General features: G+C 35.3%; 1 pseudogene; it reads right to left on the bottom strand.

Annotated features, from left to right (window-relative positions):
- Positions 1-1936: 1936 nt before the first annotated feature.
- On the bottom strand, positions 1937-2019 carry LOC123393163 (annotated as a pseudogene).
- Positions 2020-16790: the final 14771 nt, after the last annotated feature.

The following is a 16790-nucleotide window of genomic DNA, read 5'->3' as shown; positions in this document are numbered from 1 at the left end:
CATCTAATGTCTTTGATAATCAATTCCACTTGTTAGCGTAACAGTCACCATGTATTGAAAATATGCAATATGTAAGATCACATGTAACAAACCCATAAGGTATGTATTACCTCAATTTACTTAGCCTCAGAAAGGTTAAGTGATAGATTGATGCAACGCAGTACAAAGAGATGGGCTAAAATTCGGGTCTTCCTGTTTCTGTCCTTTGAAAGCACCATCTTGGCAACTTATAACTATCATTCTGGAAAGTCAATAATTTGGGGGGTTTTGCTTTCTTATGTAGCCCCATAAGGAAATAACTAATGTCTGTAAGAAGTTAGTCAATGGTTTAAGCATATTTTGCATTTAGCTTTGTTCTCATGCTTATGAATTACAGAAACCAGCATCTGCATATTAATGATAATACTCTTCAGGATGTTAAGCACGTACTTGATACATTCTCTTTAGATACAATATATGTTTGTTCAAGGGTACAAAAGTAATACCCCTAAATTTGTAGATATTCACTACATCTATCTCTTCCTCTTTGGGCTTATATAAAACATGCGCTTTGTATAGAAAGAAAAAAAAAAAAAAGACTTTTATAGCCTGTATTCTCAACAAAGGTTAAACACTGTTATTTTGTTTGTGGATGAAATCTATAAACCCACCTCCTTCATCTAAATCATAAAATCACTTGCTCCGTGGATGTCTTAAACTGATTTTTAATCTACCCTTTATAGAAAAGAGTCACAGAGACCACCTTTTTTTAACAACGTAATGTCAAGTTTTACATCTCAATTATCAAGACACATGACTTTTGACGCAAAGTACTTGGTTCTAGATCTCCTAAAGACCATTTTGAAACAAGGCAATATGTAAACACATATCTGGGTTAAAGGTCATGTAAACAACATGAGACTGATGTAGGTCAGTTCTCTAACTGAACTCTACAGAGCTACACCCAGAGCCTAGGTGCTCCTTTACAAGGTCAGAAGAAGCTGGGTCACAGCTACAATAAAGCCCTTCCTTCTCACTTCCCTAAGGTGCATAGTCGGGGTTCAGTGAGTAACCCTGATATCTGAAGACCCACCACCACGGGTCATACACAGATATTGTCATCTGGTAATTGAAAAATAGCTGAAGACTTTACCTCCATTGTCTTTTTTAATACAGACAATATTATGAATTTAAAGATTTAAATGACTTTAAACCAACAGACATTTTTCTAATAGCATTTCCAACAGGCCTCAAAAATTCCAGTATATAAATTGGTTAGTGATTTAATTTATATGTATTAAGACTTGTAAAGAACTTTAACATTTAATTAAAGTAAAAAATAAAAAGGGTGACTATTAAACTCATTTCTGTGCCTCTATACAGTTTTTCTATACATAAATGTATACACACACACACATGGACAGATGCAAATTTGCTGAGGTGGTTTCATAGAGATCCTCTGTTTCGTATTTTCGCCCATGATATGTGTACATGTTTACTTTCAAGACAAGTTAATGATCAGTTTCCCATATCTAATTAATACTTGGGAATTGGTCATTACTTACAATCAGAACTATATGCTTATTCAATTTAAGGTACCTCATTTAAATTTTGACCAATTAATATGAATTAATGAATAATGCTTGTATAATTATTTACTTCTGGCTTGTAGCTTGTATTTGTAAGGCTTTCTTATATAAAGGATTTCATATTTCCTTAATAGAGCTTCTCCTGAGCGAAGCATAAAGAGTTCAGAATTAGTAAAATGTGTCCTAAATATGGCTAATAGTCGAACAGCACTATCACATTGGATTCTCAGAAATTGAGGCACTTGTATTATACCTGAAGTCTTAGAAATTACTGCTTTTCATGGGTTACGGTATCACAGAAGTCATGGAATCTTGGACTTGAAAGATAGTTTAGAGATTATCAGATGCTACAGATGAGAAAAATAACACCCAGAAAGATCATTATTTTTACACATTCAGAGACTCTTCTCTAGTAACAAACTATAGAAATGATCCCTGAAAGTATAGTTTTAAGATAGAGTTATTTTTAACACAGTCTAGTGTGTGTCGAGAGAGCCACTCTTAATGGGCAGCTAAAAATTAGTCCGGAGTTCTTTCCAGCAAACTTTCCTTCCTTTGGGGACAGTGAGAAACAATTAATAAGAAAATTAAAGATGATACTTAATGACTATAACAAATTCCTGAGAGTTCAGTGAGTAAATCAAGATTGTGTAAGTATGTATTAAAAGCTACAGAATTGGGAAAAAAAAAAAACCTGATTCATCATAATTTGCTTGGGCTTCTATTCAAGATGGCAGAGATGAATTTTCCATTGATTTCCCAGAGTCTATACAATGAGCCCAAAGCAAAATATAGAAAGTAACAATATTTTCTTTTACCATCCCCAGTTTTTTCATTGACACTTTTCAATACCAAAAATTTAGTTCGTTCTACACGTAGCCTCCTCCTTGCTTATTGCTTAGGAATAGCCCAGAGCTATGACTCCTTTATGACTTCACCCCAGGAAGGATAGTATTAAATTATTTCATTTGCTCTTTCAGCAGTTAGCTCAAATACAGCAATGTCCATCCAAAAAACTATGCTAAATTCGTATCTTGATTTTTGGTGTTTGTATATTCATTATTTTAACAGATATCTACATAAGAATTTACCGCTAGGATACTATGCTGGACTCCACGGGGGAGGGGGGGGCGGAATTAATGCCTAAAACATTACCCAATCTCAAGAACTGAAAATCCAGTGTCTCCTGTTTCCTATAGATCAATTCTACCTACTTGGGTGATGAAAAAAACGATCTCCAATGAGTTCTCAATTCTAAAATACAATTCATGTTTAAAATGCACCATTAATTTAATAACCGCCTTTGGGAAATAAATACACAACATTAAATATTCACATTAATAGTAAGAATCATAGAAAAGAATCTAGATTAATTAAACACCTCACAAAATGTTTTACTTTTTTTCAGGCACAGGATTGAGAAAAAAATGTAAATAATTGTGAAATAAATTTTATTTCTATAACAACAAAGTCACAAATACTTGCTACTTTAACAACTGAAAAACTTAACATGGCATCCTTAAAATCAAACTTTGAGTTTCTTGAGAATAAAATTTATCTTGGGCTCCATTACTCCTTTCTGGGAATATAATTCTGGTAGATCTGCTCCTAGAGACTGCTTCAAAGGTATATCAGAAGTGTAGAGTCACATCCAAATCAAAAGCAAAAAAAAAAAAATTTCTAAAATGCATGATTTTTACTGAGAATACAATTGTTTTTCTAACACATATAATAAAATATGTTCTTCTTAATTTAACACCATATACTTGTTATTTCTGTGGGGAAAAAACATCCAAGGCAAGTATCTCTTTTATGAAAAGATTTAAGTAATAGTAGACACTTTTTAATAACAGCTCCCTAGGGATGCTTGGGTGGCTCAGTTGGTTAAGCTTCTGACTTCAGCTCAGTCATGATCCCCAGATCCTGGGACTGAGCCCTGCACTGGGCTCCCTGCTCAGCAGGAGGCCTGCTTTCTCCTTCTGCCTGCAGCTTCCCCTACTTGCGCTCTCTCTCACTCTCTCTCTGTGATAAATAGATGAATAAAATCTTAAAAAAAAGAAACTCTCTGAAATATCATATGTAGATTTATTCCTGTTAAGTAACAAAAATTCAACTGAGTAAATTTTAAAAATCTAATTGACATCATTAAAGAAGTCATAAATCTGGTAGTATCCCATCTAGCAAACAGAAGGGCTCTCAGAGGAGTTGTACAAAATGGAAGGTCCTTACAGAGGACATGGGGCAAGAAAGCTCCTAACAAAAGAAAAGGATTCTCCCAGGCAAGGCCACTTTCCCGTAGGGGTCAAGGCAAGAGGTCTGCCCCCAAAGATGATCTCATTTCCCTTTGGAGGATGGAGAGGGCCCATGCAGCAGACCTGTTGGCAGTGATCAAAAAATTCCTGACTGACTAAACTTATTTCCAGAAATAAGACATTAGCAATGAGGTCCTGTCCTCAGTTTTCAATATTGTGCAAAGCTCTGGAATTCCTAGTGTACAGTAGAGCTGGTTTCAGCTCCAGCATCCTCAATCACTGGATGTAAAAGACCTTGGTAAAACTATTAACCAAACTACTTAATTGTCGGAATCGGGAAAATTGGAGCCCAAAGAAGGGTAGACAAAGTCAAACAGCTTTTTCTTGTTAAAACAAGGGCACAATTCTGAAGCTCCCACCTCGGGCCTTTCCATGTTTCTCTCTGGGAGGTCTCGGACAGTAGGAGGCTATAAATTTCCTGCAAAGAAATTTGGCTCACAAATGTAGTAAAATGCTAATGAATGCAGTGAGAGGCCCTGAAGTTTTTTGAGGAGAGCAGTATCACTATCAGATATTTGCTGGTGGAAATTACTGTCACTCGAGTAGAGGATGGAATGAATGCGGAGAGCCTAAAACTAGAAAAGCAGGCAGGAAATTATCACAATGGTCCAATGGGAGAAAAAGTTGCTGTCAACTGGACAATGACAATAGAAGTGTATGCTTAACTAACATGTGTTGAGTACAAAAAATGTGCCAGATATTGAGCATAATCTTATCTAATCCTCATGTCAACCCTCAAAGCTACATACTGTTATTGTCATTACTGTCCCCATTTTATAGATGAGGAACTCAGAGCTTGAGGTAGCCAGCCTCAGATTACATAGCTGGCAAGGGGCACTCAGAATCCAAACCCAGATCTGATGCTCTCATCCATTCACTATGCCACTGCTTCTCAAAATGTATAACACAGGCCTATCGCTTGGGGATTCTGTTAAAATACAGATTCCTTTTCTTTCCCAAGTTTTAACAAAGGATTTTTTCCAGATATATTAAAGTGTAATTGAAAAATAGGGATACTATTTTTTAAGGTATACAACTTGAAGTTTTGATATATGTATCAATTGTGAAATGATTACCACAATCAAGTTAATTAACATACCATACCCATCACCTTGTTTGTTTATTTGGTTATGAGAACACTTAAGATCTACCCACTTAGCAAACTTCAAGGATACAATACAATATTGTTAACTATAACCAGCATACTCGACATTAGATCTCCAGAATTTACTCATGTTGTAGAGCTGACACTTCGTACTCTGACCAACATCTCCCCCATTCACCCCACCTCCTAGCCCTTAGCAACCACAATGTCACTCCTTGCTTCTATAAATATGACTATTTTAGATTCCACCCAAGTGATATCATGCAGTATTTATCCTTCTGTGTCTTGCTTATTTCAGTTGCCATAATGTCCTCCACGTTCATCCATGTAGTCATAAGTGGCAGGATTTCCTTCTTTAAAAAGCTGAATAATATTCTTGTGTGTATGTGTGCAAAGCCTGTGTCTGTGTGTCATCTGTGTGTATTACATTTTCTTTATCCACACATCTGCTGATGGACATTTAGGTTGTTTCCATATCTTGACTATTGGGAATAATGCTGCAAAAACATGGAAGTGCACATACCTCTTCCAGATTTCATTTATTTTGGATATATACTCAGAAGTGTGATTGCTAAGATGTATGGCTGCTCTATTTTTAATTTTTTGAAGAATCACCATACCATTTTTCATAATGGCTATACCAATTTACATCTCACTAATGGTGTACAAAGGTTCCCCTTTTCTCCACATCCTTGACAACATTCATCTTTTGTCTTTGTGATAATAGCTATTCTAACAGATGTGAGGCAATAACTCCTTGTGGTTTCAATGTGCATTTCCCTGATGACCAGTGAAGTTGAGCAACTTTTCCTCTGCCTATTGGCCATTTGTATATCTTCTTTGGAGAGATACCTATTTAGGTCCTTCACCCACTTTGTAATCAAGTTATTTTTTTTCCTATTAAGCTGAGTTCCTTATATTTTTTTGGATATTAACCTCTTATAAGATTTATGGTTTGAAAATATTTCTCCCATTCTGTAAGTTGTTTCTTCATTCTGTTTGTTTCCTTCAGTAGCAGGAGCATTTTTCTTTGATACAATACCATTTGTCTATTTTTGCTTTGGTTTCCTGTGCACTTAGTGTCATCTCCATGAAATCAATGCCAAGACCAATGTCAAAAGATTTTTCCCTATCTTTTCCTCTTGTAGTTTTGTATCTCAGGTCTTACATTTAAGTCTTTAATCTACTTTGCGTTGATTTTGTATCAATTATCTCTTATTTCTACATTGTATGAGAGGAGTCCAATTTCCTTCTCCATGTGGATATCCAGTTTTTCCAACAGTATATATATTAAAGAGATTATTCATTCTCCACTGTGTTTATGGCACACTTGTCAAAGATCAGTTGGCCATAAATGCATGTATTCGTATTTATTTCTGGGCTTTCTATCCTGTTTCATTGGTCTACATGTCTATCTTTATGCAAGTACCATACTATTTTAATTACTGTGGTTTTTAAAATATAGTTTGAAATCAGGAAGTATGATGCCCTCCAGCTTTGTTCCTCTTGCTCAACATTGCCATGGCTATTTGGAGTCTTTTGTATTTCCATATGAATTCTAGAATTGTTTTTTTCTATTTCTAAAAAGAATGCCATTGGGATTTTGACGGCAATTTCACTGAATGGACATTTTGACAATATTATTTATAATCCATGTACAAAGGATATATTTCTATTTGTCTGTGTTTTCTTTAATATCCCTCATCAATATTTTATATTTTCAGTGGATAAGCTCTTCAGCCCTTTGGTTAAGTTTATTCCTATTTTATTCTTTTAGTTGTTATTGTGAATGAGATCATTTTCTTAATTTTCTTTTCAGATAGTTAGTCATTCCTGTATAGAAATGCCACTGATTTTTGTATATTGATTTTGTATCCTGCAACTTTATTAAATTTATTTATTAGTTCTAACAGTTTTTTGCTGAGTCTTCAGGATTTTCCACATATATGGTCATGTCATCTGCAAATAGTGATAATTTGACTTCTTTCCAATTTGGTGTTTTTTATTTCTTTTTCTTGCCTAATTGCTCTGGCTAGGACTTTAAGAATTGTGTTGAACAAAAGCAGCAAGAGTGGGTATCCTTGGTTCTTGATAAATCTTAAAGGAAAAGGTTTAAATTATTCACCATTAAGTATGATGCTAGCTGCCAACCTTTCATACATGGACCTGATTGTGTTGTGGTAAGACCCTTTCAATCCTATCTTGTTGAAAATTTTTATCTTAAATGGATGTTGAATATCGTCAAATTTTTTTGCATTAAGACATTCAATGTGGTTTTTATCTTTCAGTCTGTTTATGTAATATATCACATCAATCAGTTTACATATGTTGAACCATCCTAGCATCCCAGGGATAAATTCCACGGAATTGTAGTATATGACCTTTTTAATGTACTGTGGAATTCAGTTTATTAGCATTTTATTGAAGACTTTAGCATCTAAATTTATTAGAAATATTGGCCCATATTTTTCTTTTTTTTAAGATTTTATTTATTTATTTATTTGACAGAGTATAAGCAGGGGAAGTGCCAGGCACAGGGAGAAGCAGGCTCCCCATTGAGCATGGAGCTTAATGTGGCACTCCATCTCACCACCCTGGGATGATGGCCTAAGCTGAAGGCAGATGGCTAACAACTGAGCCACCTAGGTGTCCCGGCCTTTAGCTTTTCTGTTGTATCTTTGGTATCTGGGGATAGTAGCTTCATAAGATAGTTTGGAAGTGTTCTTTCCACTTATAAATTCGGAGGAGTTTAAGAAAGATTGATATTAATTCTTCTTTGACTGGTGCAATTCACCAGTAAGGCCACTTGGTTCTGGGCTTTTCTTTGTTTTATTGTTGTTATTGTTGCTTAACTGACTCAGTCTCTTTCCTCATTATTGGCCTATTCAGGCTTTCTATTTCTTCTTGATTCAATCGTGAAAGGTTGTATGTTTCTAAGAATTTACCTCTTTCTTTTAGATTATATAATTTTTTCACATAGGATTGTTCATCTTCATTGTTCTTATGGTTCTTTGTATTTTTGTGGTATCAGTTGTAATGTCTCCTCTTTCATTTCTAATTTTATTTGTCTTCTCTCTTTTTAAATGCAGATTCTGATTTAGCAGTTCTAGGTGCAATCTGAGATTCTGCATATCTAACAAGTTCCCAGTTGATGCCAATATTGCTGGTCCCTAGACCAAACTTTGAGCTGCAACAAGTTATGCCTAATGGAAGTGTGAAGGAGGAGACAGACAGGAGAAACCTTCCAAAAAAATAAAGCTGGTTATGCAGACTGAAGAAGACTAGAGAAAGAAAAATTTTTTGAGATGTCTAGCCTATGAGAAATTACCAGTTGAAATAATAACCCAAAAGGAAGACCAGTTGCAATTTGTATTAACTAAATAATTGCTGCCTGTTCTTAAACCAATTTTATTAATTTTATTATTTTTTAAAGATTTATTTATTTATCTGAGAGAGAATGAAAGGGTAGTGTCAATTACAACCACACAACAAGTGAGGCTGTGTCAATTCCAAATGAGAGCACATGAGCAGGGTAGGGGCAGATAGAAAGAATCTCTAGCAGATTCCCCACTGAGCATGGAGCTGGACATGGGGCTCGGTCTTACAACCCTGAGATCATGACCTGAACCAAAATCAAGAGTTAGATGTTAAACTGACAGAGCAACCCAGGTGCCCATTAATCAATTTTTTAAAGGGTTAAATGACATACATAACAATAATAATAAAGATAAAAATAAATAAAAAGAACTGAACCTACTCTCTAACATTATCAAAATCAGGCTACCAGTAGTAGTTAACAATGCCGACACATTATTTATAATTATTTATTCAACTCTATTGTTTATTAGCAACCCAGCCAAAACAATAATCTATGCTTACTTAAATCAGGATTGATGGTGACATAGAGAGGCATAATCCAGATAGCAGGGATTAGTTTCTTCATAAAAAAAAGTACAGAGAAAGGGAAGGAGGGGAAACTATAGGCTAAAGTTAGTCAACCTATGTTTCCATATCTAAATTTGTATAACACTTTGAGCAAGTTCTTTAACTGTTCTAACCCTGTTCCCTGTCTATAAATTGAGGATGATGATATCACCCAATTCATACTTCTTTTGTGAGTTGTAAATACTTAAATCACTTTGAACACTGCTTATTGTAAATACTTGGTATTTTAGTATCATCATCACCCTCATCATCTTCATTATCATCACTTTAAAATACTCAACAAATTGAAAAATGTATGAACAACATTTTATAATCCCTCTGACTGAGAAGTAGAATTTTTTTCCCCCATCCCTTGAAGCTATGCTGACCTCGTGACTTCCTTCGACCAATCAATTATGGCGGAAGTGAGGTTGTGTCAATTCCAAAGTATAGGCCTCAAGAGAGCTTGTAGCTTCTATCTGTGCCCTCTTAGAATCCTGCACTCAGACACCATGTAAAAAGTCAATGTAGCCTACCAGAAGATGAGAGGCCATGAGGAGGAGAACTGAAGCACCCAACACCAACTCCCAGATGTGAGTAAAACCATCTTGGACCTGAGAGTTCAGCTGACTGTCCAGCATTCACAGTCATATGAGTGACCCAAATGAAAGCCACAGAGGAACCACCCAACCAATCCACAGGATCGTGAAAAATAATAAATAATTGTTGTTTTAGTCATAGCTTTTGGGGCAACAGCAATAAGTAACTGAAATAGCACCCATAAAAGTAAAATTAATAAAATGGCCCTTGGTGATTTAAAAAATTGTGATCTTCTGAAGTATTACAGTTATTATAAACGTTGATTCCTTTCTTTCTTCATTCTATAAAGATTTGCTGAGCACCTAGCAGTCTCCAGATAATATACTAACATATATATATATATATATATATATATATATATATAACCATAATATATAAAGTGATAAACAAAACATTTTCCTGCCCTTACAGAGTTTACAGTCCAGTTAGCATTACAAATGGAACATGGAAATACATATATAATTATAAATTGTGGAAAGTACCTAGATAAGAGACTCGCAGAGACATACCTTAGTTGTACTGGACAGGTTTTTTCAGTGTTTAGACATAGCGATGCTGTGAAATAAATGCTCTCCCATTGATTTTATTTTAAAAGAAATGGCTATTACATCAAACTCAAAACGTTTAAAGTATGAGGAAACTGTTGTTCCGTCTCTTTTCTATTTAAAATAGTAGATATAAATAAACTACCTCCAGAGATGGAGAAAGCAGATGGATTTGAAAATTCAAGCTCACACTGAATATAATTAACTTGGAAAGGGAGAGAAGCTAATGACGCCTGAGATTATAGGTGCCCAGGAGACAGGCAAAGGGCTAACTTATTTTTAACACTACACTAGTCTCAGCAGTGAGGAAAATTCAAACTTGATTAAAGTCTCTGAGGAGGTGAAAAAGCAAATGAAGAGAGAAAAAAAAATGTGGCTATTGGAGAGTAATTAACATTTTGACCCAGTTGCCAGACTGAGTAGGTGTTCAGTGCTTATTAACAAAGCTGGGTTTCTTGGGTCATTGCAAATGAGAAGGTCTTGTGAAAGCACTCTGGGCATTGTTTACTATTTGATTCTGAAGAAGGTATACCTGGAAAGAAAAATGGGCTTAGGCAAAGCACTTCCTCAGCGGGAATGGAGAATTGTTTTCTGTTCCGAGGAGGCCTTATTTGCATTTCCAAATAGAACCCTCCGGGATATTAGATCAGGCAAAGGAGAAGATGACTCTTGGCCTTGAAGCTTGATAATGCTCAGGTCCCAGGTCCCTGTGATTGAGACTTAAATAAAGCCTGGTCTACAGAGCCCTTCACAATCGAACCCCAAGGGCCATTCCCCTTTGCTCACCCTACAATTTGGTCAGTCCTATACAAGGAATACGCATTCACAAACCCGAGTTTTTTTATGTGCCATTCCTGCTACCTAGAATACTCTTTTCTTCTCCACCTAAGAAGCTCCTGCCCTTCACCCCAGTATAATTGTTATTTCTTTACACTCTCACCCCCAAAGCAAGACAAATTAGTCATTTCCTTGTTGGTACATACTACTCTGTGGCATCCTCTGTTATAACAGCATTATGTACTTACCCAGTACATTTGTAAGCTCCTCAAACCAAAACATATCTCATCCATCTAGGTATTGGTTATACTTAAGTATCTATCACATAACAAATGTCTGGGAAACAATCAATTGATGGAATAAATAAATAAATAAATAAATAAATAAGAAAAGGAGACAAAGAATACTTGAAGAGATGCTGGGGTGTCTGTGTGGTGTGTGTGTTTCTGTATCCATAGTCATATGTGGGCATGGAAAGATACATATCTAAATGTTAACATATAGGAAGATTTCTCATATAAACTATGAAAAGACTTGTGATTGAAATATGTTACTAATCTCTTTAAACTTCTTTTCATTTTTTATTTTGAATGTAGCAATAAAACACTGGTATACCACTTGTGTATTAAAATGCTTGCAGACATTTTGCCTTAGTTAGGTTTTAGCTAGGATTTTCTAAAAGGCATCTGATTTGCACTTCTTAAGATTTATTGTGAAAAAATGTAAGTAAATGAGATAAAAGGATTTAATGTGGTTTCAAATGCCTTACTGTGAAGCTATGAGAACAATATTTGATAAATGTTGCAAGTGCTTAACTTAAAGCTTAGACCTCTGTAAACCAATTTCTAAACTTCAAAACCGCCTAGTACATTTAAGAACATTTGAAAGTTCAAAGTATAACCTTTTCAAAATTACATAGTAACATCAGATATCAAGCAGAAAATACTCAATTCTGTCTTCTTTTCCAATGAATCAAAATCCCATAAGTGTTATCAAGCAAATAACTACATGTTCTAAAGATGGCTGGTTCTACCAAGTGTCTTCTCTACATGAATATTCTTTCTTGCCTCCATAGAATTATTGTAACTTGACAGGCATTTGAATATATTCTTGCTGTCAAGATCTGCTTTTAAATAATGCTTTTTTTCTTCTCTGAATTTAGAAAAAATATAAAACTGCTCAATATAGAGAATTTGAGAAGCAAATAAGTAATTTTCTTTAAAAGAAAATAAAAATCATCCTAAATTCAGCAGCCCAAGATAATTATTGCTAATATTTTATTATAATAAATATTTCATTAGAAAAATAATATAGAGGGGCACCTGGGGGCTCAATTGGTTAAGCATCCAACTCTTGATTTCTGCTCAGGTCATGATCTCAGTGCTGTGAGATTGAGCCCTGTGCAAGGCTCTGCACTTAACCCAGCCTCTGCTTGAGATTTTCTCTCCCACCCCCACCCACCATGAAGTTTTAGAATTATAAGTGAGGTTCAGTGGGATGAGGTCTGGAGCCGTTGACCAAGAAAGAATTCTTGAGACATCTTGGGGCAAAATGGTGGTTTATTAAAGCACAGGGACAGGACCCGTGGGCAGAAAGAGCTGCTGCCCCTGGGTTGTGAGGGGTGGTGGGTTCTGTAGATGGGGTTGGGGTGGTAAGGAAAAGGGAGGTTTCAATAGAACTTTCATATGCTAAAGAGGACCTACAAGCTATCAAGACACGGAGGCCATTTTTCCCTCTAGCAAGATATTAACATTAAGATAGGTGGGAGATGCCTAAAGAATGTCGCATATGTCCCAGGCAGGAGTGGGGGTGGGGGAAGGTTGCAGGGTGTCAGCTTTTGCTTTGTCCTCAGCCAGTCTTCTGTTCCCTCATCACCTCCCCCACTGCACTTTCTCTCTAAAGTAAATAAATAAATCTTAAAAAAAAAGAATATAGATAGAAAACTTACAAATATAAGATCAAAAAATAGAATGAAAATCACAGTGTTTTCTAGAGTAGTTTTTCCTAAGTATATGTTATTTTAACACATATTGGACCATGGTGTATATTTTTAAATAGAATTTAGGTTACTCCTTGGATTTGGTTTGGTTTTTTAGTTATAACTAATTTTAGTTATAACTATAACTATTACTTATAACTATAACATAACTATAACTTAACTATAACTATAACTATTTTTTAGTTATAACTAATACTGCAGGAGAATTTGTGTGTAGGTATTTGAATTTTTAACTACTTTTTGAGAACAGATATATAAAATAGAAATAAATAGATCAAGGAGTACCCAGTTTTTAAAACTCTGAATACATGTTGACAAAATACTCTCCAAAAAGTTATCACTATGGAACTTCCTACTTGCAATAGATAAGAGCATCTATTTCCTATCTCTTCAATAATATTCAGTATTTTTTTTGTTTCTGCTATTATGACAGGCCAATGTTTCTCAATAATTTTGCCATTTCTTTTATTATGAAGTGAAGTTGGCCATTTTTCACATGTTAATTTGTCATTTGTATTTCATTTACTGCGAATTAAGCCCCTTGAGGACAAGGGTGTTTTTCTCCCACACTGTAATGACTCAATAACTACTGTTAAAAGAATCATATTTTCACATACTCTGACCATTTGTTACATTGGTATTTAGTGTTTTTCTTTTTGATTCTAAAAGCAACTTATATTCTAGGTATTTGTTGCAATTATTTTCCCACAATTTCTCATTTTGCTTTTACTCTTGTTTATAGTTTTCTTTGATGAACAGTCTTTCACTTTATATAGTCATCCATTCACCTTTTTACTTTGAATTTCTTCTATTGGTTTTAGGGCTTTATGAACCCCTCTTCAATTCTGAGATGATTTTTACTGTAAATATAACTCATAGTAATTGTTGGGTGGAAGAGGGTATTTATTCCTTCTGTCAAGGTATTTAATTTTCAGAAAAGGAATCAGGGTCCCGTGAAAATAACTTGAGTAATTGGTGTGTTCTAGCAATCCCTAAGAAGTGAAAATATGAGACTTTAGAAAGTTTTTATTTTTCCTTACAAGTTTTCTTAATCTGGGGTGAGTCCTCTATCAAATTCAATGTGCACTTTTCTAGATAGAGTCTGAAAAGACCTATGATTCCAAAATTGTTAAGAATCATGAGATGTTCTTCAAGGATTTTTCACATTTGACACTATCTGGATTCCCCAGTCTCTAAACTTTAAAAACTTTTCTTCAAATCCAGAGTTTGACATCCCACAAAGAAGAAATGGCTGAAGAATAGTGATTGGTGTTTTTAAGTTAAAGAATAAATCTAGCACAAGCTTTTCTAAAGATGCTGTCATGCTGAACACAAACTTAACCACTGATAACTTAGAACACTGGGTGCCAGGCTTACATGGGTACCAGCCCATGTGTATGTCATTGAAAATTCAATAGATCCTAAGGTCTAGAATGTCAATCTTTTCACATAATTTAAACTCATACAAGCTCCCAATTGGATATGAACTATTTAAGCCCACAAGCCTTAAAATCCTACATCACCATCCTCTCCAAAATACCTCCAACAGCAGTCACCAAATCAATGATTAAAGATTTCTAGGGATAAGAAGCTCTTTGCTTCTTAAGACAGTTCACTGCAGAATTTCTCCCTCCAGCCCTTATTTCATGAAGATCTAAGTTTTCCATTTATCTTTCTGAAACAGTGGAGCCCAGGTAATCAGGCACACCTGCAGGAAATCTGCTGAAACAACTTTTCAGCCTTCTTAAATGGATGAGCTGAGACATAATCAAAACAGCATGTCACTGCTTTGTACAGATTCCTTGCTGAAACAGTGTGAGATTTTGAATACAGAGTGCTCCCTAAAAATGAAGGCAGCATTTACGTTTTAAAAAGTATAGTAATTCTCCTAATTTGGGGAAACAGAGATGGTAGTTAGTTTCCATGTAGACAATCATTAGAGTATAAAGTCAGCCTACTTCCACAAAACTGGCCAATCATTTTGACAAAGCTAAGCAAATGAGCAGAGATATTGTCAGTTTTGACTTGGAGAAATGTCCCAATGTCAGCATCGACAAATGTCTCTGGGGATTTCCAACCTGCCATCTAGATTCTTGTAACAATGGGAAGGGGGTGTAGAACTGAGTGTGTGGTTGTTTTCTAGGGAAAAAAATGTGCATATGGATGCAAAAACACATGTGAGATAACTTCAATATGTACAAATACTTATTTTTTAAAATAATCTTATTATTCATCAAAAATAGCACATGGACTAGATATGGGAATTAGCCTGCTAATTTATACATCACTCACAGCAATAAAGAAAGTTCAATTAGAAACCCATGGAGAAGACAGAACTCAATTAGGATGAACTCAAAGGTAACATGTTATAAACTCTTATCACTACCTCTAGATCCCTAAAGAAAATAATTCTACTTTTTTGAGACTTGTGCTCTGTTTTAAATAATTACTATAAAGGGTTTTTGGCATATGGCTTTTTTATTGCTTATCTGTTTATATAAAATGCTACTAATAGTGTTTTTCAAGGCACAGGTCACAACCAGAGAGCCATGAGACCAAGTTAGTGGCTCTCAACCAGCTGTTTTTCCTCTCCCCTGAATTAAAAGAACATAAAGAGTTTGCGTATATGTGTGTATGTTGTGTGTCCACATACATGCAATAGTATAAACTGTATTTCTTATTCTAGGTCAAAATCAAGTATATTTGAAAGACATTCTTTTATAGATTAGAGAATAGATAGAGATCAATAAATGATAGATTCCCATTTGTTTAAGAAAAATATTATGTCCCTATCACCAAAATCATAATATTTTTTTAAAGTTTTTTTCTACCATATGCTACCAAAGAATTTTTTTTTTTAAGATTATTTATTTATTTATTTGACAGAGACAGAGACCACAAATAGGCAGAGAGGTGAAGGAAAGCAGGCTCCCCACTGAGCAGAGAGCCCAATGTGGGGCCCGATCCCAGGACCCTGAGATCATGACCTGAGACCAAGGCAGAGACTTTAACCCATTGAGCCACCCAGGCACCCCCAAAGAAATGTTTTTAAATTACTTCATTCATCTTCACAACTCTCCTGTGTGGAAAAAATTGGACTTAATTAAATGGTGCTGTCAACTTCACTTTAAAGGAATGGATTTCTATAGATAGTAGCTGCCAATTTTTATTTGCCAAACCAAAGATTTTTCAAGAACACAGAATAAGATTTCTGAATTGTCACTAAGCATGAAATGTCAATGGTAATTTATTTCTGATGACAACAATTTAGACCAGGTCAAAATACAGACTCAGGAAACTTAAAATTCCACATATACAGCATGCCTTCTCAACTTCTCTCAATAGCCAAGTCCCACTTATCTAGAAATGGACTACCTAAAGTGTGAATTATTCATGTAAAACTCTCACAGATAAAACAAGGGCATGCACATATATTCTCTGTTGCCATGTTTGTCTTGCCTTTTTGTCTTAGACACAAGGTGCCAAATGCTTGCCTAGAGCACAGCTGGGAATCTAAGCCCCTAGATCACCATCCCAGACTTGCCTAACTGAGTCTCTGATGTTAGCCAACTGTGCTCCCACTCTACCTCTGCCTGTCCGCCCCTAGTAAAAAGATTTCTGCCAAACCCTGCAACCCCCTTCTTGAAAATCTTCTTTGTTCATATCACACCATTTCTCAACAATAAATTCCCATGCACCATGGCCATACATTTAATTTGGAGTCTCATGGTAAATTACAAACTTCACAACTAACCTGTGAGAAACATCAACTACAGTAAACTTCATCTTGTACATTGGCCCCAGTGTAGCTGGAATTTTTCCTCAGATCATTCAGCCACTCAGACAATTCCTGAGAGACTTAGTAGGGGGGGAAATATTGTGATCATTTACTGGAAGGTGGTATGCTTAGCGAACAGAATTAAACACACTCAACATTTTTCTATTTTTCCTTCAATTGCA

The sequence above is a fragment of the Mustela putorius genome, unplaced genomic scaffold (genome assembly GCF_011764305.1).
Source record: "Mustela putorius furo isolate JIRA1106 unplaced genomic scaffold, ASM1176430v1.1 tig00000759_pilon_pilon_pilon, whole genome shotgun sequence".
In the NCBI taxonomy this organism is placed as follows: domain Eukaryota; kingdom Metazoa; phylum Chordata; class Mammalia; order Carnivora; family Mustelidae; genus Mustela; species Mustela putorius.
This window is presented reverse-complemented; position numbering and strand designations above follow the sequence as displayed.